At 50.1% G+C, this 21,357-nt stretch overlaps 14 non-coding genes across 14 annotated transcripts; all 14 read left to right on the plus strand.

Annotated features, from left to right (window-relative positions):
- Positions 1–165: 165 nt before the first annotated feature.
- Positions 166–237, plus strand: TRNAG-UCC (transfer RNA glycine (anticodon UCC)). Its single transcript has one exon. It is a non-coding gene; the product is annotated as a tRNA-Gly (tRNA).
- Positions 238–1,597: 1,360 nt separating this feature from the next.
- TRNAG-UCC (transfer RNA glycine (anticodon UCC)) lies at positions 1,598–1,669 on the plus strand. The gene has a single exon. It is a non-coding gene; the product is annotated as a tRNA-Gly (tRNA).
- Positions 1,670–2,854: 1,185 nt separating this feature from the next.
- On the plus strand, positions 2,855–2,926 carry TRNAG-UCC (transfer RNA glycine (anticodon UCC)). The gene has a single exon. It is a non-coding gene; the product is annotated as a tRNA-Gly (tRNA).
- A 1,185-nt stretch (positions 2,927–4,111) lies between these two features.
- TRNAG-UCC (transfer RNA glycine (anticodon UCC)) lies at positions 4,112–4,183 on the plus strand. The gene has a single exon. It is a non-coding gene; the product is annotated as a tRNA-Gly (tRNA).
- Positions 4,184–5,368: 1,185 nt separating this feature from the next.
- On the plus strand, positions 5,369–5,440 carry TRNAG-UCC (transfer RNA glycine (anticodon UCC)). The gene has a single exon. It is a non-coding gene; the product is annotated as a tRNA-Gly (tRNA).
- A 1,185-nt stretch (positions 5,441–6,625) lies between these two features.
- Positions 6,626–6,697, plus strand: TRNAG-UCC (transfer RNA glycine (anticodon UCC)). The gene has a single exon. It is a non-coding gene; the product is annotated as a tRNA-Gly (tRNA).
- A 1,185-nt stretch (positions 6,698–7,882) lies between these two features.
- TRNAG-UCC (transfer RNA glycine (anticodon UCC)) lies at positions 7,883–7,954 on the plus strand. Its single transcript has one exon. It is a non-coding gene; the product is annotated as a tRNA-Gly (tRNA).
- A 1,185-nt stretch (positions 7,955–9,139) lies between these two features.
- On the plus strand, positions 9,140–9,211 carry TRNAG-UCC (transfer RNA glycine (anticodon UCC)). The gene has a single exon. It is a non-coding gene; the product is annotated as a tRNA-Gly (tRNA).
- A 2,442-nt stretch (positions 9,212–11,653) lies between these two features.
- Positions 11,654–11,725, plus strand: TRNAG-UCC (transfer RNA glycine (anticodon UCC)). Its single transcript has one exon. It is a non-coding gene; the product is annotated as a tRNA-Gly (tRNA).
- A 1,185-nt stretch (positions 11,726–12,910) lies between these two features.
- Positions 12,911–12,982, plus strand: TRNAG-UCC (transfer RNA glycine (anticodon UCC)). Its single transcript has one exon. It is a non-coding gene; the product is annotated as a tRNA-Gly (tRNA).
- A 1,185-nt stretch (positions 12,983–14,167) lies between these two features.
- On the plus strand, positions 14,168–14,239 carry TRNAG-UCC (transfer RNA glycine (anticodon UCC)). Its single transcript has one exon. It is a non-coding gene; the product is annotated as a tRNA-Gly (tRNA).
- A 1,185-nt stretch (positions 14,240–15,424) lies between these two features.
- On the plus strand, positions 15,425–15,496 carry TRNAG-UCC (transfer RNA glycine (anticodon UCC)). The gene has a single exon. It is a non-coding gene; the product is annotated as a tRNA-Gly (tRNA).
- Positions 15,497–19,181: 3,685 nt separating this feature from the next.
- Positions 19,182–19,253, plus strand: TRNAG-UCC (transfer RNA glycine (anticodon UCC)). Its single transcript has one exon. It is a non-coding gene; the product is annotated as a tRNA-Gly (tRNA).
- A 1,185-nt stretch (positions 19,254–20,438) lies between these two features.
- On the plus strand, positions 20,439–20,510 carry TRNAG-UCC (transfer RNA glycine (anticodon UCC)). The gene has a single exon. It is a non-coding gene; the product is annotated as a tRNA-Gly (tRNA).
- Positions 20,511–21,357: the final 847 nt, after the last annotated feature.

The following is a 21,357-nucleotide window of genomic DNA, read 5'->3' on the forward strand; positions in this document are numbered from 1 at the left end:
TAAAACCAAGCTCCTTTTTTAAGGGGTCCCGGGGAAATGTTGGGCTGACCGGCAAGACCTCATGATGCGAACTGCTTCTGCGTCAAACGCAAGCTTTTTTCATTCCCAGCCAATGACTTATTCTTATTTCTAAGGGCCGCTCCATCAGATAGCCCAGACAGGCAGGCGTTGGTGGTATAGTGGTGAGCATAGCTGCCTTCCAAGCAGTTGACCCGGGTTCGATTCCCGGCCAACGCAGATCAAATCTTTAAATTGTTCAAAATGCATTTTTTGGAAATCAGACTCATGCTGAAAGCAAAGCTGACACACTTTTCGTGAAAATCAAAACCCCATCCAGGAAAGGTTCTTGCATCCTAGTTTCTGCAACTGTCTATCGGTGAGGGGATTGAAGCGAGCAGGGCTCCTGGCCCCTCCCCGACAAAGCCCTGACGAAGGCCTGACAAAGGCCTATTCGCCTTGCCCTGACGGGCCTTGGTCCCAGCAGGCTCCTGGCCCCTCCCCGACAAAGCCCTGACGAAGGCCTGACAAAGGCCTATTCGCCTTGCCCTGACGGGCCTTGGTCCCAGCAGGCCACCGAGCACAGCACCTCAGCCTATTAGAGTGAGGTTTCAGGATCTCTCTCATCCTGTAAACCAACATACTGAAGAAGGTGAAACGTGTGGCTGCGCTCCTCACATGCTGAAGCAGCAGCAGCCCTTTCCCTGAAGCAAAGTTCCTTCATTCCTCCCTCCCATAACCCTTAGCAGGGGATTTATGGTAATTGAGTTGAGTTTCCAAACTGGCCCTTCCTTCCCTGAAGCAAAGTTCCTTCATTCCTCCCTCCCATAACCCTTAGCAGGGGATTTATGGTAATTGAGTTGAGTTTCCAAACTGGCCCTTCCTTCCTTCCTTCCCATATCTGCCAGCTCGAGAAGGCTTGTTTTGTTGCACCTGGGAAGTAAAGTATCTATTTGCGAGAGAGAGAGAATGAGAGAGAGAGACAGAGAGAGAGACAGAGAGAGAAGGGGAAGGGGTGTTGGCAGTTAGGGTGTGAGCTAGAGAAATGAGGCCTGTCTGCAAAAGGCCATGGGATGGGAGTGCGTGGTTGCAGGTTGTTTGGCTTTGTAAGGCCTACTGCCCGCTTCACTCGAAACTGGGTCTAGGGTTGTCGGTTTGTAGGCTGTAAAAGCCCAGAAAAGCTCTTGTTCTCCAACCAGCAGAGTGGCGCAGCGGAAGCGTGCTGGGCCCATAACCCAGAGGTCGATGGATCGAAACCATCCTCTGCTAACTTTTTTCAAATTATGTTTTTGTGTCATGGCATTAGGGCACAAAGAGCTGTAAGTGCCTGGATGCAATGTCATTCCTTGAACTTGCTGCCTCGTTCCACTCTTGCGCTAAATAGGAGAGGGTCCCAGCCCAGCCAACAAAATGTACTGTTCAATCAAACCAAACTTAAAACCAAGCTCCTTTTTTAAGGGGTCCCGGGGAAATGTTGGGCTGACCGGCAAGACCTCATGATGCGAACTGCTTCTGCGTCAAACGCAAGCTTTTTTCATTCCCAGCCAATGACTTATTCTTATTTCTAAGGGCCGCTCCATCAGATAGCCCAGACAGGCAGGCGTTGGTGGTATAGTGGTGAGCATAGCTGCCTTCCAAGCAGTTGACCCGGGTTCGATTCCCGGCCAACGCAGATCAAATCTTTAAATTGTTCAAAATGCATTTTTTGGAAATCAGACTCATGCTGAAAGCAAAGCTGACACACTTTTCGTGAAAATCAAAACCCCATCCAGGAAAGGTTCTTGCATCCTAGTTTCTGCAACTGTCTATCGGTGAGGGGATTGAAGCGAGCAGGGCTCCTGGCCCCTCCCCGACAAAGCCCTGACGAAGGCCTGACAAAGGCCTATTCGCCTTGCCCTGACGGGCCTTGGTCCCAGCAGGCCACCGAGCACAGCACCTCAGCCTATTAGAGTGAGGTTTCAGGATCTCTCTCATCCTGTAAACCAACATACTGAAGAAGGTGAAACGTGTGGCTGCGCTCCTCACATGCTGAAGCAGCAGCAGCCCTTTCCCTGAAGCAAAGTTCCTTCATTCCTCCCTCCCATAACCCTTAGCAGGGGATTTATGGTAATTGAGTTGAGTTTCCAAACTGGCCCTTCCTTCCTTCCTTCCCATATCTGCCAGCTCGAGAAGGCTTGTTTTGTTGCACCTGGGAAGTAAAGTATCTATTTGCGAGAGAGAGAGAATGAGAGAGAGAGACAGAGAGAGAGAGACAGAGAGAGAAGGGGAAGGGGTGTTGGCAGTTAGGGTGTGAGCTAGAGAAATGAGGCCTGTCTGCAAAAGGCCATGGGATGGGAGTGCGTGGTTGCAGGTTGTTTGGCTTTGTAAGGCCTACTGCCCGCTTCACTCGAAACTGGGTCTAGTGTTGTCGGTTTGTAGGCTGTAAAAGCCCAGAAAAGCTCTTGTTCTCCAACCAGCAGAGTGGCGCAGCGGAAGCGTGCTGGGCCCATAACCCAGAGGTCGATGGATCGAAACCATCCTCTGCTAACTTTTTTCAAATTATGTTTTTGTGTCATGGCATTAGGGCACAAAGAGCTGTAAGTGCCTGGATGCAATGTCATTCCTTGAACTTGCTGCCTCGTTCCACTCTTGCGCTAAATAGGAGAGGGTCCCAGCCCAGCCAACAAAATGTACTGTTCAATCAAACCAAACTTAAAACCAAGCTCCTTTTTTAAGGGGTCCCGGGGAAATGTTGGGCTGACCGGCAAGACCTCATGATGCGAACTGCTTCTGCGTCAAATGCAAGCTTTTTTCATTCCCAGCCAATGACTTATTCTTATTTCTAAGGGCCGCTCCATCAGATAGTCCAGACAGGCAGGCGTTGGTGGTATAGTGGTGAGCATAGCTGCCTTCCAAGCAGTTGACCCGGGTTCGATTCCCGGCCAACGCAGATCAAATCTTTAAATTGTTCAAAATGCATTTTTTGGAAATCAGACTCATGCTGAAAGCAAAGCTGACACACTTTTCGTGAAAATCAAAACCCCATCCAGGAAAGGTTCTTGCATCCTAGTTTCTGCAACTGTCTATCGGTGAGGGGATTGAAGCGAGCAGGGCTCCTGGCCCCTCCCCGACAAAGCCCTGACGAAGGCCTGACAAAGGCCTATTCGCCTTGCCCTGACGGGCCTTGGTCCCAGCAGGCCACCGAGCACAGCACCTCAGCCTATTAGAGTGAGGTTTCAGGATCTCTCTCATCCTGTAAACCAACATACTGAAGAAGGTGAAACGTGTGGCTGCGCTCCTCACATGCTGAAGCAGCAGCAGCCCTTTCCCTGAAGCAAAGTTCCTTCATTCCTCCCTCCCATAACCCTTAGCAGGGGATTTATGGTAATTGAGTTGAGTTTCCAAACTGGCCCTTCCTTCCTTCCTTCCCATATCTGCCAGCTCGAGAAGGCTTGTTTTGTTGCACCTGGGAAGTAAAGTATCTATTTGCGAGAGAGAGAGAATGAGAGAGAGAGACAGAGAGAGAGAGACAGAGAGAGAAGGGGAAGGGGTGTTGGCAGTTAGGGTGTGAGCTAGAGAAATGAGGCCTGTCTGCAAAAGGCCATGGGATGGGAGTGCGTGGTTGCAGGTTGTTTGGCTTTGTAAGGCCTACTGCCCGCTTCACTCGAAACTGGGTCTAGGGTTGTCGGTTTGTAGGCTGTAAAAGCCCAGAAAAGCTCTTGTTCTCCAACCAGCAGAGTGGCGCAGCGGAAGCGTGCTGGGCCCATAACCCAGAGGTCGATGGATCGAAACCATCCTCTGCTAACTTTTTTCAAATTATGTTTTTGTGTCATGGCATTAGGGCACAAAGAGCTGTAAGTGCCTGGATGCAATGTCATTCCTTGAACTTGCTGCCTCGTTCCACTCTTGCGCTAAATAGGAGAGGGTCCCAGCCCAGCCAACAAAATGTACTGTTCAATCAAACCAAACTTAAAACCAAGCTCCTTTTTTAAGGGGTCCCGGGGAAATGTTGGGCTGACCGGCAAGACCTCATGATGCGAACTGCTTCTGCGTCAAATGCAAGCTTTTTTCATTCCCAGCCAATGACTTATTCTTATTTCTAAGGGCCGCTCCATCAGATAGTCCAGACAGGCAGGCGTTGGTGGTATAGTGGTGAGCATAGCTGCCTTCCAAGCAGTTGACCCGGGTTCGATTCCCGGCCAACGCAGATCAAATCTTTAAATTGTTCAAAATGCATTTTTTGGAAATCAGACTCATGCTGAAAGCAAAGCTGACACACTTTTCGTGAAAATCAAAACCCCATCCAGGAAAGGTTTTTGCATCCTAGTTTCTGCAACTGTCTATCGGTGAGGGGATTGAAGCGAGCAGGGCTCCTGGCCCCTCCCCGACAAAGCCCTGACGAAGGCCTGACAAAGGCCTATTCGCCTTGCCCTGACGGGCCTTGGTCCCAGCAGGCCACCGAGCACAGCACCTCAGCCTATTAGAGTGAGGTTTCAGGATCTCTCTCATCCTGTAAACCAACATACTGAAGAAGGTGAAACGTGTGGCTGCGCTCCTCACATGCTGAAGCAGCAGCAGCCCTTTCCCTGAAGCAAAGTTCCTTCATTCCTCCCTCCCATAACCCTTAGCAGGGGATTTATGGTAATTGAGTTGAGTTTCCAAACTGGCCCTTCCTTCCTTCCTTCCCATATCTGCCAGCTCGAGAAGGCTTGTTTTGTTGCACCTGGGAAGTAAAGTATCTATTTGCGAGAGAGAGAGAATGAGAGAGAGAGACAGAGAGAGAGAGACAGAGAGAGAAGGGGAAGGGGTGTTGGCAGTTAGGGTGTGAGCTAGAGAAATGAGGCCTGTCTGCAAAAGGCCATGGGATGGGAGTGCGTGGTTGCAGGTTGTTTGGCTTTGTAAGGCCTACTGCCCGCTTCACTCGAAACTGGGTCTAGGGTTGTCGGTTTGTAGGCTGTAAAAGCCCAGAAAAGCTCTTGTTCTCCAACCAGCAGAGTGGCGCAGCGGAAGCGTGCTGGGCCCATAACCCAGAGGTCGATGGATCGAAACCATCCTCTGCTAACTTTTTTCAAATTATGTTTTTGTGTCATGGCATTAGGGCACAAAGAGCTGTAAGTGCCTGGATGCAATGTCATTCCTTGAACTTGCTGCCTCGTTCCACTCTTGCGCTAAATAGGAGAGGGTCCCAGCCCAGCCAACAAAATGTACTGTTCAATCAAACCAAACTTAAAACCAAGCTCCTTTTTTAAGGGGTCCCGGGGAAATGTTGGGCTGACCGGCAAGACCTCATGATGCGAACTGCTTCTGCGTCAAACGCAAGCTTTTTTCATTCCCAGCCAATGACTTATTCTTATTTCTAAGGGCCGCTCCATCAGATAGCCCAGACAGGCAGGCGTTGGTGGTATAGTGGTGAGCATAGCTGCCTTCCAAGCAGTTGACCCGGGTTCGATTCCCGGCCAACGCAGATCAAATCTTTAAATTGTTCAAAATGCATTTTTTGGAAATCAGACTCATGCTGAAAGCAAAGCTGACACACTTTTCGTGAAAATCAAAACCCCATCCAGGAAAGGTTCTTGCATCCTAGTTTCTGCAACTGTCTATCGGTGAGGGGATTGAAGCGAGCAGGGCTCCTGGCCCCTCCCCGACAAAGCCCTGACGAAGGCCTGACAAAGGCCTATTCGCCTTGCCCTGACGGGCCTTGGTCCCAGCAGGCCACCGAGCACAGCACCTCAGCCTATTAGAGTGAGGTTTCAGGATCTCTCTCATCCTGTAAACCAACATACTGAAGAAGGTGAAACGTGTGGCTGCGCTCCTCACATGCTGAAGCAGCAGCAGCCCTTTCCCTGAAGCAAAGTTCCTTCATTCCTCCCTCCCATAACCCTTAGCAGGGGATTTATGGTAATTGAGTTGAGTTTCCAAACTGGCCCTTCCTTCCTTCCTTCCCATATCTGCCAGCTCGAGAAGGCTTGTTTTGTTGCACCTGGGAAGTAAAGTATCTATTTGCGAGAGAGAGAGAATGAGAGAGAGAGACAGAGAGAGAGAGACAGAGAGAGAAGGGGAAGGGGTGTTGGCAGTTAGGGTGTGAGCTAGAGAAATGAGGCCTGTCTGCAAAAGGCCATGGGATGGGAGTGCGTGGTTGCAGGTTGTTTGGCTTTGTAAGGCCTACTGCCCGCTTCACTCGAAACTGGGTCTAGGGTTGTCGGTTTGTAGGCTGTAAAAGCCCATAAAAGCTCTTGTTCTCCAACCAGCAGAGTGGCGCAGCGGAAGCGTGCTGGGCCCATAACCCAGAGGTCGATGGATCGAAACCATCCTCTGCTAACTTTTTTCAAATTATGTTTTTGTGTCATGGCATTAGGGCACAAAGAGCTGTAAGTGCCTGGATGCAATGTCATTCCTTGAACTTGCTGCCTCGTTCCACTCTTACGCTAAATAGGAGAGGGTCCCAGCCCAGCCAACAAAATGTACTGTTCAATCAAACCAAACTTAAAACCAAGCTCCTTTTTTAAGGGGTCCCGGGGAAATGTTGGGCTGACCGGCAAGACCTCATGATGCGAACTGCTTCTGCGTCAAACGCAAGCTTTTTTCATTCCCAGCCAATGACTTATTCTTATTTCTAAGGGCCGCTCCATCAGATAGCCCAGACAGGCAGGCGTTGGTGGTATAGTGGTGAGCATAGCTGCCTTCCAAGCAGTTGACCCGGGTTCGATTCCCGGCCAACGCAGATCAAATCTTTAAATTGTTCAAAATGCATTTTTTGGAAATCAGACTCATGCTGAAAGCAAAGCTGACACACTTTTCGTGAAAATCAAAACCCCATCCAGGAAAGGTTCTTGCATCCTAGTTTCTGCAACTGTCTATCGGTGAGGGGATTGAAGCGAGCAGGGCTCCTGGCCCCTCCCCGACAAAGCCCTGACGAAGGCCTGACAAAGGCCTATTCGCCTTGCCCTGACGGGCCTTGGTCCCAGCAGGCCACCGAGCACAGCACCTCAGCCTATTAGAGTGAGGTTTCAGGATCTCTCTCATCCTGTAAACCAACATACTGAAGAAGGTGAAACGTGTGGCTGCGCTCCTCACATGCTGAAGCAGCAGCAGCCCTTTCCCTGAAGCAAAGTTCCTTCATTCCTCCCTCCCATAACCCTTAGCAGGGGATTTATGGTAATTGAGTTGAGTTTCCAAACTGGCCCTTCCTTCCTTCCTTCCCATATCTGCCAGCTCGAGAAGGCTTGTTTTGTTGCACCTGGGAAGTAAAGTATCTATTTGCGAGAGAGAGAGAATGAGAGAGAGAGACAGAGAGAGAGAGACAGAGAGAGAAGGGGAAGGGGTGTTGGCAGTTAGGGTGTGAGCTAGAGAAATGAGGCCTGTCTGCAAAAGGCCATGGGATGGGAGTGCGTGGTTGCAGGTTGTTTGGCTTTGTAAGGCCTACTGCCCGCTTCACTCGAAACTGGGTCTAGGGTTGTCGGTTTGTAGGCTGTAAAAGCCCAGAAAAGCTCTTGTTCTCCAACCAGCAGAGTGGCGCAGCGGAAGCGTGCTGGGCCCATAACCCAGAGGTCGATGGATCGAAACCATCCTCTGCTAACTTTTTTCAAATTATGTTTTTGTGTCATGGCATTAGGGCACAAAGAGCTGTAAGTGCCTGGATGCAATGTCATTCCTTGAACTTGCTGCCTCGTTCCACTCTTACGCTAAATAGGAGAGGGTCCCAGCCCAGCCAACAAAATGTACTGTTCAATCAAACCAAACTTAAAACCAAGCTCCTTTTTTAAGGGGTCCCGGGGAAATGTTGGGCTGACCGGCAAGACCTCATGATGCGAACTGCTTCTGCGTCAAACGCAAGCTTTTTTCATTCCCAGCCAATGACTTATTCTTATTTCTAAGGGCCGCTCCATCAGATAGCCCAGACAGGCAGGCGTTGGTGGTATAGTGGTGAGCATAGCTGCCTTCCAAGCAGTTGACCCGGGTTCGATTCCCGGCCAACGCAGATCAAATCTTTAAATTGTTCAAAATGCATTTTTTGGAAATCAGACTCATGCTGAAAGCAAAGCTGACACACTTTTCGTGAAAATCAAAACCCCATCCAGGAAAGGTTCTTGCATCCTAGTTTCTGCAACTGTCTATCGGTGAGGGGATTGAAGCGAGCAGGGCTCCTGGCCCCTCCCCGACAAAGCCCTGACGAAGGCCTGACAAAGGCCTATTCGCCTTGCCCTGACGGGCCTTGGTCCCAGCAGGCCACCGAGCACAGCACCTCAGCCTATTAGAGTGAGGTTTCAGGATCTCTCTCATCCTGTAAACCAACATACTGAAGAAGGTGAAACGTGTGGCTGCGCTCCTCACATGCTGAAGCAGCAGCAGCCCTTTCCCTGAAGCAAAGTTCCTTCATTCCTCCCTCCCATAACCCTTAGCAGGGGATTTATGGTAATTGAGTTGAGTTTCCAAACTGGCCCTTCCTTCCTTCCTTCCCATATCTGCCAGCTCGAGAAGGCTTGTTTTGTTGCACCTGGGAAGTAAAGTATCTATTTGCGAGAGAGAGAGAATGAGAGAGAGAGACAGAGAGAGAGAGACAGAGAGAGAAGGGGAAGGGGTGTTGGCAGTTAGGGTGTGAGCTAGAGAAATGAGGCCTGTCTGCAAAAGGCCATGGGATGGGAGTGCGTGGTTGCAGGTTGTTTGGCTTTGTAAGGCCTACTGCCCGCTTCACTCGAAACTGGGTCTAGGGTTGTCGGTTTGTAGGCTGTAAAAGCCCAGAAAAGCTCTTGTTCTCCAACCAGCAGAGTGGCGCAGCGGAAGCGTGCTGGGCCCATAACCCAGAGGTCGATGGATCGAAACCATCCTCTGCTAACTTTTTTCAAATTATGTTTTTGTGTCATGGCATTAGGGCACAAAGAGCTGTAAGTGCCTGGATGCAATGTCATTCCTTGAACTTGCTGCCTCGTTCCACTCTTGCGCTAAATAGGAGAGGGTCCCAGCCCAGCCAACAAAATGTACTGTTCAATCAAACCAAACTTAAAACCAAGCTCCTTTTTTAAGGGGTCCCGGGGAAATGTTGGGCTGACCGGCAAGACCTCATGATGCGAACTGCTTCTGCGTCAAACGCAAGCTTTTTTCATTCCCAGCCAATGACTTATTCTCATTTCTAAGGGCCGCTCCATCAGATAGCCCAGACAGGCAGGCGTTGGTGGTATAGTGGTGAGCATAGCTGCCTTCCAAGCAGTTGACCCGGGTTCGATTCCCGGCCAACGCAGATCAAATCTTTAAATTGTTCAAAATGCATTTTTTGGAAATCAGACTCATGCTGAAAGCAAAGCTGACACACTTTTCGTGAAAATCAAAACCCCATCCAGGAAAGGTTCTTGCATCCTAGTTTCTGCAACTGTCTATCGGTGAGGGGATTGAAGCGAGCAGGGCTCCTGGCCCCTCCCCGACAAAGCCCTGACGAAGGCCTGACAAAGGCCTATTCGCCTTGCCCTGACGGGCCTTGGTCCCAGCAGGCCACCGAGCACAGCACCTCAGCCTATTAGAGTGAGGTTTCAGGATCTCTCTCATCCTGTAAACCAACATACTGAAGAAGGTGAAACGTGTGGCTGCGCTCCTCACATGCTGAAGCAGCAGCAGCCCTTTCCCTGAAGCAAAGTTCCTTCATTCCTCCCTCCCATAACCCTTAGCAGGGGATTTATGGTAATTGAGTTGAGTTTCCAAACTGGCCCTTCCTTCCTTCCTTTCCATATCTGCCAGCTCGAGAAGGCTTGTTTTGTTGCACCTGGGAAGTAAAGTATCTATTTGCGAGAGAGAGAGAATGAGAGAGAGAGACAGAGAGAGAGAGACAGAGAGAGAAGGGGAAGGGGTGTTGGCAGTTAGGGTGTGAGCTAGAGAAATGAGGCCTGTCTGCAAAAGGCCATGGGATGGGAGTGCGTGGTTGCAGGTTGTTTGGCTTTGTAAGGCCTACTGCCCGCTTCACTCGAAACTGGGTCTAGGGTTGTCGGTTTGTAGGCTGTAAAAGCCCATAAAAGCTCTTGTTCTCCAACCAGCAGAGTGGCGCAGCGGAAGCGTGCTGGGCCCATAACCCAGAGGTCGATGGATCGAAACCATCCTCTGCTAACTTTTTTCAAATTATGTTTTTGTGTCATGGCATTAGGGCACAAAGAGCTGTAAGTGCCTGGATGCAATGTCATTCCTTGAACTTGCTGCCTCGTTCCACTCTTGCGCTAAATAGGAGAGGGTCCCAGCCCAGCCAACAAAATGTACTGTTCAATCAAACCAAACTTAAAACCAAGCTCCTTTTTTAAGGGGTCCCGGGGAAATGTTGGGCTGACCGGCAAGACCTCATGATGCGAACTGCTTCTGCGTCAAACGCAAGCTTTTTTCATTCCCAGCCAATGACTTATTCTTATTTCTAAGGGCCGCTCCATCAGATAGCCCAGACAGGCAGGCGTTGGTGGTATAGTGGTGAGCATAGCTGCCTTCCAAGCAGTTGACCCGGGTTCGATTCCCGGCCAAAGCAGATCAAATCTTTAAATTGTTCAAAATGCATTTTTTGGAAATCAGACTCATGCTGAAAGCAAAGCTGACACACTTTTCGTGAAAATCAAAACCCCATCCAGGAAAGGTTCTTGCATCCTAGTTTCTGCAACTGTCTATCGGTGAGGGGATTGAAGCGAGCAGGGCTCCTGGCCCCTCCCCGACAAAGCCCTGACGAAGGCCTGACAAAGGCCTATTCGCCTTGCCCTGACGGGCCTTGGTCCCAGCAGGCCACCGAGCACAGCACCTCAGCCTATTAGAGTGAGGTTTCAGGATCTCTCTCATCCTGTAAACCAACATACTGAAGAAGGTGAAACGTGTGGCTGCGCTCCTCACATGCTGAAGCAGCAGCAGCCCTTTCCCTGAAGCAAAGTTCCTTCATTCCTCCCTCCCATAACCCTTAGCAGGGGATTTATGGTAATTGAGTTGAGTTTCCAAACTGGCCCTTCCTTCCTTCCTTCCCATATCTGCCAGCTCGAGAAGGCTTGTTTTGTTGCACCTGGGAAGTAAAGTATCTATTTGCGAGAGAGAGAGAATGAGAGAGAGAGACAGAGAGAGAGAGACAGAGAGAGAAGGGGAAGGGGTGTTGGCAGTTAGGGTGTGAGCTAGAGAAATGAGGCCTGTCTGCAAAAGGCCATGTGATGGGAGTGCGTGGTTGCAGGTTGTTTGGCTTTGTAAGGCCTACTGCCCGCTTCACTCGAAACTGGGTCTAGGGTTGTCGGTTTGTAGGCTGTAAAAGCCCAGAAAAGCTCTTGTTCTCCAACCAGCAGAGTGGCGCAGCGGAAGCGTGCTGGGCCCATAACCCAGAGGTCGATGGATCGAAACCATCCTCTGCTAACTTTTTTCAAATTATGTTTTTGTGTCATGGCATTAGGGCACAAAGAGCTGTAAGTGCCTGGATGCAATGTCATTCCTTGAACTTGCTGCCTCGTTCCACTCTTGCGCTAAATAGGAGAGGGTCCCAGCCCAGCCAACAAAATGTACTGTTCAATCAAACCAAACTTAAAACCAAGCTCCTTTTTTAAGGGGTCCCGGGGAAATGTTGGGCTGACCGGCAAGACCTCATGATGCGAACTGCTTCTGCGTCAAACGCAAGCTTTTTTCATTCCCAGCCAATGACTTATTCTTATTTCTAAGGGCCGCTCCATCAGATAGCCCAGACAGGCAGGCGTTGGTGGTATAGTGGTGAGCATAGCTGCCTTCCAAGCAGTTGACCCGGGTTCGATTCCCGGCCAACGCAGATCAAATCTTTAAATTGTTCAAAATGCATTTTTTGGAAATCAGACTCATGCTGAAAGCAAAGCTGACACACTTTTCGTGAAAATCAAAACCCCATCCAGGAAAGGTTCTTGCATCCTAGTTTCTGCAACTGTCTATCGGTGAGGGGATTGAAGCGAGCAGGGCTCCTGGCCCCTCCCCGACAAAGCCCTGACGAAGGCCTGACAAAGGCCTATTCGCCTTGCCCTGACGGGCCTTGGTCCCAGCAGGCCACCGAGCACAGCACCTCAGCCTATTAGAGTGAGGTTTCAGGATCTCTCTCATCCTGTAAACCAACATACTGAAGAAGGTGAAACGTGTGGCTGCGCTCCTCACATGCTGAAGCAGCAGCAGCCCTTTCCCTGAAGCAAAGTTCCTTCATTCCTCCCTCCCATAACCCTTAGCAGGGGATTTATGGTAATTGAGTTGAGTTTCCAAACTGGCCCTTCCTTCCTTCCTTCCCATATCTGCCAGCTCGAGAAGGCTTGTTTTGTTGCACCTGGGAAGTAAAGTATCTATTTGCGAGAGAGAGAGAATGAGAGAGAGAGACAGAGAGAGAGAGACAGAGAGAGAAGGGGAAGGGGTGTTGGCAGTTAGGGTGTGAGCTAGAGAAATGAGGCCTGTCTGCAAAAGGCCATGGGATGGGAGTGCGTGGTTGCAGGTTGTTTGGCTTTGTAAGGCCTACTGCCCGCTTCACTCGAAACTGGGTCTAGGGTTGTCGGTTTGTAGGCTGTAAAAGCCCATAAAAGCTCTTGTTCTCCAACCAGCAGAGTGGCGCAGCGGAAGCGTGCTGGGCCCATAACCCAGAGGTCGATGGATCGAAACCATCCTCTGCTAACTTTTTTCAAATTATGTTTTTGTGTCATGGCATTAGGGCACAAAGAGCTGTAAGTGCCTGGATGCAATGTCATTCCTTGAACTTGCTGCCTCGTTCCACTCTTACGCTAAATAGGAGAGGGTCCCAGCCCAGCCAACAAAATGTACTGTTCAATCAAACCAAACTTAAAACCAAGCTCCTTTTTTAAGGGGTCCCGGGGAAATGTTGGGCTGACCGGCAAGACCTCATGATGCGAACTGCTTCTGCGTCAAACGCAAGCTTTTTTCATTCCCAGCCAATGACTTATTCTTATTTCTAAGGGCCGCTCCATCAGATAGCCCAGACAGGCAGGCGTTGGTGGTATAGTGGTGAGCATAGCTGCCTTCCAAGCAGTTGACCCGGGTTCGATTCCCGGCCAACGCAGATCAAATCTTTAAATTGTTCAAAATGCATTTTTTGGAAATCAGACTCATGCTGAAAGCAAAGCTGACACACTTTTCGTGAAAATCAAAACCCCATCCAGGAAAGGTTCTTGCATCCTAGTTTCTGCAACTGTCTATCGGTGAGGGGATTGAAGCGAGCAGGGCTCCTGGCCCCTCCCCGACAAAGCCCTGACGAAGGCCTGACAAAGGCCTATTCGCCTTGCCCTGACGGGCCTTGGTCCCAGCAGGCCACCGAGCACAGCACCTCAGCCTATTAGAGTGAGGTTTCAGGATCTCTCTCATCCTGTAAACCAACATACTGAAGAAGGTGAAACGTGTGGCTGCGCTCCTCACATGCTGAAGCAGCAGCAGCCCTTTCCCTGAAGCAAAGTTCCTTCATTCCTCCCTCCCATAACCCTTAGCAGGGGATTTATGGTAATTGAGTTGAGTTTCCAAACTGGCCCTTCCTTCCTTCCTTCCCATATCTGCCAGCTCGAGAAGGCTTGTTTTGTTGCACCTGGGAAGTAAAGTATCTATTTGCGAGAGAGAGAGAATGAGAGAGAGAGACAGAGAGAGAGAGACAGAGAGAGAAGGGGAAGGGGTGTTGGCAGTTAGGGTGTGAGCTAGAGAAATGAGGCCTGTCTGCAAAAGGCCATGGGATGGGAGTGCGTGGTTGCAGGTTGTTTGGCTTTGTAAGGCCTACTGCCCGCTTCACTCGAAACTGGGTCTAGGGTTGTCGGTTTGTAGGCTGTAAAAGCCCAGAAAAGCTCTTGTTCTCCAACCAGCAGAGTGGCGCAGCGGAAGCGTGCTGGGCCCATAACCCAGAGGTCGATGGATCGAAACCATCCTCTGCTAACTTTTTTCAAATTATGTTTTTGTGTCATGGCATTAGGGCACAAAGAGCTGTAAGTGCCTGGATGCAATGTCATTCCTTGAACTTGCTGCCTCGTTCCACTCTTGCGCTAAATAGGAGAGGGTCCCAGCCCAGCCAACAAAATGTACTGTTCAATCAAACCAAACTTAAAACCAAGCTCCTTTTTTAAGGGGTCCCGGGGAAATGTTGGGCTGACCGGCAAGACCTCATGATGCGAACTGCTTCTGCGTCAAACGCAAGCTTTTTTCATTCCCAGCCAATGACTTATTCTCATTTCTAAGGGCCGCTCCATCAGATAGCCCAGACAGGCAGGCGTTGGTGGTATAGTGGTGAGCATAGCTGCCTTCCAAGCAGTTGACCCGGGTTCGATTCCCGGCCAACGCAGATCAAATCTTTAAATTGTTCAAAATGCATTTTTTGGAAATCAGACTCATGCTGAAAGCAAAGCTGACACACTTTTCGTGAAAATCAAAACCCCATCCAGGAAAGGTTCTTGCATCCTAGTTTCTGCAACTGTCTATCGGTGAGGGGATTGAAGCGAGCAGGGCTCCTGGCCCCTCCCCGACAAAGCCCTGACGAAGGCCTGACAAAGGCCTATTCGCCTTGCCCTGACGGGCCTTGGTCCCAGCAGGCCACCGAGCACAGCACCTCAGCCTATTAGAGTGAGGTTTCAGGATCTCTCTCATCCTGTAAACCAACATACTGAAGAAGGTGAAACGTGTGGCTGCGCTCCTCACATGCTGAAGCAGCAGCAGCCCTTTCCCTGAAGCAAAGTTCCTTCATTCCTCCCTCCCATAACCCTTAGCAGGGGATTTATGGTAATTGAGTTGAGTTTCCAAACTGGCCCTTCCTTCCTTCCTTCCCATATCTGCCAGCTCGAGAAGGCTTGTTTTGTTGCACCTGGGAAGTAAAGTATCTATTTGCGAGAGAGAGAGAATGAGAGAGAGAGACAGAGAGAGAGAGACAGAGAGAGAAGGGGAAGGGGTGTTGGCAGTTAGGGTGTGAGCTAGAGAAATGAGGCCTGTCTGCAAAAGGCCATGGGATGGGAGTGCGTGGTTGCAGGTTGTTTGGCTTTGTAAGGCCTACTGCCCGCTTCACTCGAAACTGGGTCTAGGGTTGTCGGTTTGTAGGCTGTAAAAGCCCATAAAAGCTCTTGTTCTCCAACCAGCAGAGTGGCGCAGCGGAAGCGTGCTGGGCCCATAACCCAGAGGTCGATGGATCGAAACCATCCTCTGCTAACTTTTTTCAAATTATGTTTTTGTGTCATGGCATTAGGGCACAAAGAGCTGTAAGTGCCTGGATGCAATGTCATTCCTTGAACTTGCTGCCTCGTTCCACTCTTGCGCTAAATAGGAGAGGGTCCCAGCCCAGCCAACAAAATGTACTGTTCAATCAAACCAAACTTAAAACCAAGCTCCTTTTTTAAGGGGTCCCGGGGAAATGTTGGGCTGACCGGCAAGACCTCATGATGCGAACTGCTTCTGCGTCAAACGCAAGCTTTTTTCATTCCCAGCCAATGACTTATTCTTATTTCTAAGGGCCGCTCCATCAGATAGCCCAGACAGGCAGGCGTTGGTGGTATAGTGGTGAGCATAGCTGCCTTCCAAGCAGTTGACCCGGGTTCGATTCCCGGCCAACGCAGATCAAATCTTTAAATTGTTCAAAATGCATTTTTTGGAAATCAGACTCATGCTGAAAGCAAAGCTGACACACTTTTCGTGAAAATCAAAACCCCATCCAGGGAAGGTTCTTGCATCCTAGTTTCTGCAACTGTATATCGGTGAGGGGATTGAAGCGAGCAGGGCTCCTGGCCCCTCCCCGACAAAGCCCTGACGAAGGCCTGACAAAGGCCTATTCGCCTTGCCCTGACGGGCCTTGGTCCCAGCAGGCCACCGAGCACAGCACCTCAGCCTATTAGAGTGAGGTTTCAGGATCTCTCTCATCCTGTAAACCAACATACTGAAGAAGGTGAAACGTGTGGCTGCGCTCCTCACATGCTGAAGCAGCAGCAGCCCTTTCCCTGAAGCAAAGTTCCTTCATTCCTCCCTCCCATAACCCTTAGCAGGGGATTTATGGTAATTGAGTTGAGTTTCCAAACTGGCCCTTCCTTCCTTCCTTCCCATATCTGCCAGCTCGAGAAGGCTTGTTTTGTTGCACCTGGGAAGTAAAGTATCTATTTGCGAGAGAGAGAGACAGAGAGAGAGAGACAGAGAGAGAAGGGGAAGGGGTGTTGGCAGTTAGGGTGTGAGCTAGAGAAATGAGGCCTGTCTGCAAAAGGCCATGGGATGGGAGTGCGTGGTTGCAGGTTGTTTGGCTTTGTAAGGCCTACTGCCCGCTTCACTCGAAAATGGGTCTAGGGTTGTCGGTTTGTAGGCTGTAAAAGCCCAGAAAAGCTTTTGTTCTCCAACCAGCAGAGTGGCGCAGCGGAAGCGTGCTGGGCCCATAACCCAGAGGTCGATGGATCGAAACCATCCTCTGCTAACTTTTTTCAAATTATGTTTTTGTGTCATGGCATTAGGGCACAAAGAGCTGTAAGTGCCTGGATGCAATGTCATTCCTTGAACTTGCTGCCTCGTTCCACTCTTGCGCTAAATAGGAGAGGGTCCCAGCCCAGCCAACAAAATGCACTGTTCAATCAAACCAAACTTAAAACCAAGCTCCTTTTTTTAGGGGTCCCGGGGAAATGTTGGGCTGACCGGCAAGACCTCATGATGCGAACTGCTTCTGCGTCAAACGCAAGCTTTTTTCATTCCCAGCCAATGACTTATTCTTATTTCTAAGGGCCGCTCCATCAGATAGCCCAGACAGGCAGGCGTTGGTGGTATAGTGGTGAGCATAGCTGCCTTCCAAGCAGTTGACCCGGGTTTGATTCCCGGCCAACGCAGATCAAATCTTTAAATTGTTCAAAATGCATTTTTTGGAAATCAGACTCATGCTGAAAGCAAAGCTGACACACTTTTCGTGAAAATCAAAACCCCATCCAGGAAAGGTTCTTGCATCCTAGTTTCTGCAACTGTCTATCGGTGAGGGGATTGAAGCGAGCAGGGCTCCTGGCCCCTCCCCGACAAAGCCCTGACGAAGGCCTGACAAAGGCCTATTCGCCTTGCCCTGACGGGCCTTGGTCCCAGCAGGCCACCGAGCACAGCACCTCAGCCTATTAGAGTGAGGTTTCAGGATCTCTCTCATCCTGTAAACCAACATACTGAAGAAGGTGAAACGTGTGGCTGCGCTCCTCACATGCTGAAGCAGCAGCAGCCCTTTCCCTGAAGCAAAGTTCCTTCATTCCTCCCTCCCATAACCCTTAGCAGGGGATTTATGGTAATTGAGTTGAGTTTCCAAACTGGCCCTTCCTTCCTTCCTTCCCATATCTGCCAGCTCGAGAAGGCTTGTTTTGTTGCACCTGGGAAGTAAAGTATCTATTTGCGAGAGAGAGAGAATGAGAGAGAGAGACAGAGAGAGAGAGACAGAGAGAGAAGGGGAAGGGGTGTTGGCAGTTAGGGTGTGAGCTAGAGAAATGAGGCCTGTCTGCAAAAGGCCATGGGATGGGAGTGCGTGGTTGCAGGTTGTTTGGCTTTGTAAGGCCTACTGCCCGCTTCACTCGAAACTGGGTCTAGGGTTGTCGGTTTGTAGGCTGTAAAAGCCCATAAAAGCTCTTGTTCTCCAACCAGCAGAGTGGCGCAGCGGAAGCGTGCTGGGCCCATAACCCAGAGGTCGATGGATCGAAACCATCCTCTGCTAACTTTTTTCAAATTATGTTTTTGTGTCATGGCATTAGGGCACAAAGAGCTGTAAGTGCCTGGATGCAATGTCATTCCTTGAACTTGCTGCCTCGTTCCACTCTTACGCTAAATAGGAGAGGGTCCCAGCCCAGCCAACAAAATGTACTGTTCAATCAAACCAAACTTAAAACCAAGCTCCTTTTTTAAGGGGTCCCGGGGAAATGTTGGGCTGACCGGCAAGACCTCATGATGCGAACTGCTTCTGCGTCAAACGCAAGCTTTTTTCATTCCCAGCCAATGACTTATTCTTATTTCTAAGGGCCGCTCCATCAGATAGCCCAGACAGGCAGGCGTTGGTGGTATAGTGGTGAGCATAGCTGCCTTCCAAGCAGTTGACCCGGGTTCGATTCCCTGCCAACGCAGATCAAATCTTTAAATTGTTCAAAATGCATTTTTTGGAAATCAGACTCATGCTGAAAGCAAAGCTGACACACTTTTCGTGAAAATCAAAACCCCATCCAGGAAAGGTTCTTGCATCCTAGTTTCTGCAACTGTCTATCGGTGAGGGGATTGAAGCGAGCAGGGCTCCTGGCCCCTCCCCGACAAAGCCCTGACGAAGGCCTGACAAAGGCCTATTCGCCTTGCCCTGACGGGCCTTGGTCCCAGCAGGCCACCGAGCACAGCACCTCAGCCTATTAGAGTGAGGTTTCAGGATCTCTCTCATCCTGTAAACCAACATACTGAAGAAGGTGAAACGTGTGGCTGCGCTCCTCACATGCTGAAGCAGCAGCAGCCCTTTCCCTGAAGCAAAGTTCCTTCATTCCTCCCTCCCATAACCCTTAGCAGGGGATTTATGGTAATTGAGTTGAGTTTCCAAACTGGCCCTTCCTTCCTTCCTTCCCATATCTGCCAGCTCGAGAAGGCTTGTTTTGTTGCACCTGGGAAGTAAAGTATCTATTTGCGAGAGAGAGAGAATGAGAGAGAGAGACAGAGAGAGAGAGACAGAGAGAGAAGGGGAAGGGGTGTTGGCAGTTAGGGTGTGAGCTAGAGAAATGAGGCCTGTCTGCAAAAGGCCATGGGATGGGAGTGCGTGGTTGCAGGTTGTTTGGCTTTGTAAGGCCTACTGCCCGCTTCACTCGAAACTGGGTCTAGGGTTGTCGGTTTGTAGGCTGTAAAAGCCCAGAAAAGCTCTTGTTCTCCAACCAGCAGAGTGGCGCAGCGGAAGCGTGCTGGGCCCATAACCCAGAGGTCGATGGATCGAAACCATCCTCTGCTAACTTTTTTCAAATTATGTTTTTGTGTCATGGCATTAGGGCACAAAGAGCTGTAAGTGCCTGGATGCAATGTCATTCCTTGAACTTGCTGCCTCGTTCCACTCTTGCGCTAAATAGGAGAGGGTCCCAGCCCAGCCAACAAAATGTACTGTTCAATCAAACCAAACTTAAAACCAAGCTCCTTTTTTAAGGGGTCCCGGGGAAATGTTGGGCTGACCGGCAAGACCTCATGATGCGAACTGCTTCTGCGTCAAACGCAAGCTTTTTTCATTCCCAGCCAATGACTTATTCTCATTTCTAAGGGCCGCTCCATCAGATAGCCCAGACAGGCAGGCGTTGGTGGTATAGTGGTGAGCATAGCTGCCTTCCAAGCAGTTGACCCGGGTTCGATTCCCGGCCAACGCAGATCAAATCTTTAAATTGTTCAAAATGCATTTTTTGGAAATCAGACTCATGCTGAAAGCAAAGCTGACACACTTTTCGTGAAAATCAAAACCCCATCCAGGAAAGGTTCTTGCATCCTAGTTTCTGCAACTGTCTATCGGTGAGGGGATTGAAGCGAGCAGGGCTCCTGGCCCCTCCCCGACAAAGCCCTGACGAAGGCCTGACAAAGGCCTATTCGCCTTGCCCTGACGGGCCTTGGTCCCAGCAGGCCACCGAGCACAGCACCTCAGCCTATTAGAGTGAGGTTTCAGGATCTCTCTCATCCTGTAAACCAACATACTGAAGAAGGTGAAACGTGTGGCTGCGCTCCTCACATGCTGAAGCAGCAGCAGCCCTTTCCCTGAAGCAAAGTTCCTTCATTCCTCCCTCCCATAACCCTTAGCAGGGGATTTATGGTAATTGAGTTGAGTTTCCAAACTGGCCCTTCCTTCCTTCCTTCCCATATCTGCCAGCTCGAGAAGGCTTGTTTTGTTGCACCTGGGAAGTAAAGTATCTATTTGCGAGAGAGAGAGAATGAGAGAGAGAGACAGAGAGAGAGAGACAGAGAGAGAAGGGGAAGGGGTGTTGGCAGTTAGGGTGTGAGCTAGAGAAATGAGGCCTGTCTGCAAAAGGCCATGGGATGGGAGTGCGTGGTTGCAGGTTGTTTGGCTTTGTAAGGCCTACTGCCCGCTTCACTCGAAACTGGGTCTAGGGTTGTCGGTTTGTAGGCTGTAAAAGCCCATAAAAGCTCTTGTTCTCCAACCAGCAGAGTGGCGCAGCGGAAGCGTGCTGGGCCCATAACCCAGAGGTCGATGGATCGAAACCATCCTCTGCTAACTTTTTTCAAATTATGTTTTTGTGTCATGGCATTAGGGCACAAAGAGCTGTAAGTGCCTGGATGCAATGTCATTCCTTGAACTTGCTGCCTCGTTCCACTCTTGCGCTAAATAGGAGAGGGTCCCAGCCCAGCCAACAAAATGTACTGTTCAATCAAACCAAACTTAAAACCAAGCTCCTTTTTTAAGGGGTCCCGGGGAAATGTTGGGCTGACCGGCAAGACCTCATGATGCGAACTGCTTCTGCGTCAAACGCAAGCTTTTTTCATTCCCAGCCAATGACTTATTCTTATTTCTAAGGGCCGCTCCATCAGATAGCCCAGACAGGCAGGCGTTGGTGGTATAGTGGTGAGCATAGCTGCCTTCCAAGCAGTTGACCCGGGTTCGATTCCCGGCCAACGCAGATCAAATCTTTAAATTGTTCAAAATGCATTTTTTGGAAATCAGACTCATGCTGAAAGCAAAGCTGACACACTTTTCGTGAAAATCAAAACCCCATCCAGGGAAGGTTCTTGCATCCTAGTTTCTGCAACTGTATATCGGTGAGGGGATTGAAGCGAGCAGGGCTCCTGGCCCCTCCCCGACAAAGCCCTGACGAAGGCCTGACAAAGGCCTATTCGCCTTGCCCTGACGGGCCTTGGTCCCAGCAGGCCACCGAGCACAGCACCTCAGCCTATTAGAGTGAGGTTTCAGGATCTCTCTCATCCTGTAAACCAACATACTGAAGAAGGTGAAACGTGTGGCTGCGCTCCTCACATGCTGAAGCAGCAGCAGCCCTTTCCCTGAAGCAAAGTTCCTTCATTCCTCCCTCCCATAACCCTTAGCAGGGGATTTATGGTAATTGAGTTGAGTTTCCAAACTGGCCCTTCCTTCCTTCCTTCCCATATCTGCCAGCTCGAGAAGGCTTGTTTTGTTGCACCTGGGAAGTAAAGTATCTATTTGCGAGAGAGAGAGACAGAGAGAGAGAGACAGAGAGAGAAGGGGAAGGGGTGTTGGCAGTTAGGGTGTGAGCTAGAGAAATGAGGCCTGTCTGCAAAAGGCCATGGGATGGGAGTGCGTGGTTGCAGGTTGTTTGGCTTTGTAAGGCCTACTGCCCGCTTCACTCGAAAATGGGTCTAGGGTTGTCGGTTTGTAGGCTGTAAAAGCCCAGAAAAGCTTTTGTTCTCCAACCAGCAGAGTGGCGCAGCGGAAGCGTGCTGGGCCCATAACCCAGAGGTCGATGGATCGAAACCATCCTCTGCTAACTTTTT

Source organism: Ambystoma mexicanum, chromosome 6q (assembly GCF_040938575.1).
Source record: "Ambystoma mexicanum isolate Mex_15411 chromosome 6q, UKY_AmexF1_1, whole genome shotgun sequence".
NCBI lineage: Eukaryota > Metazoa > Chordata > Amphibia > Caudata > Ambystomatidae > Ambystoma > Ambystoma mexicanum.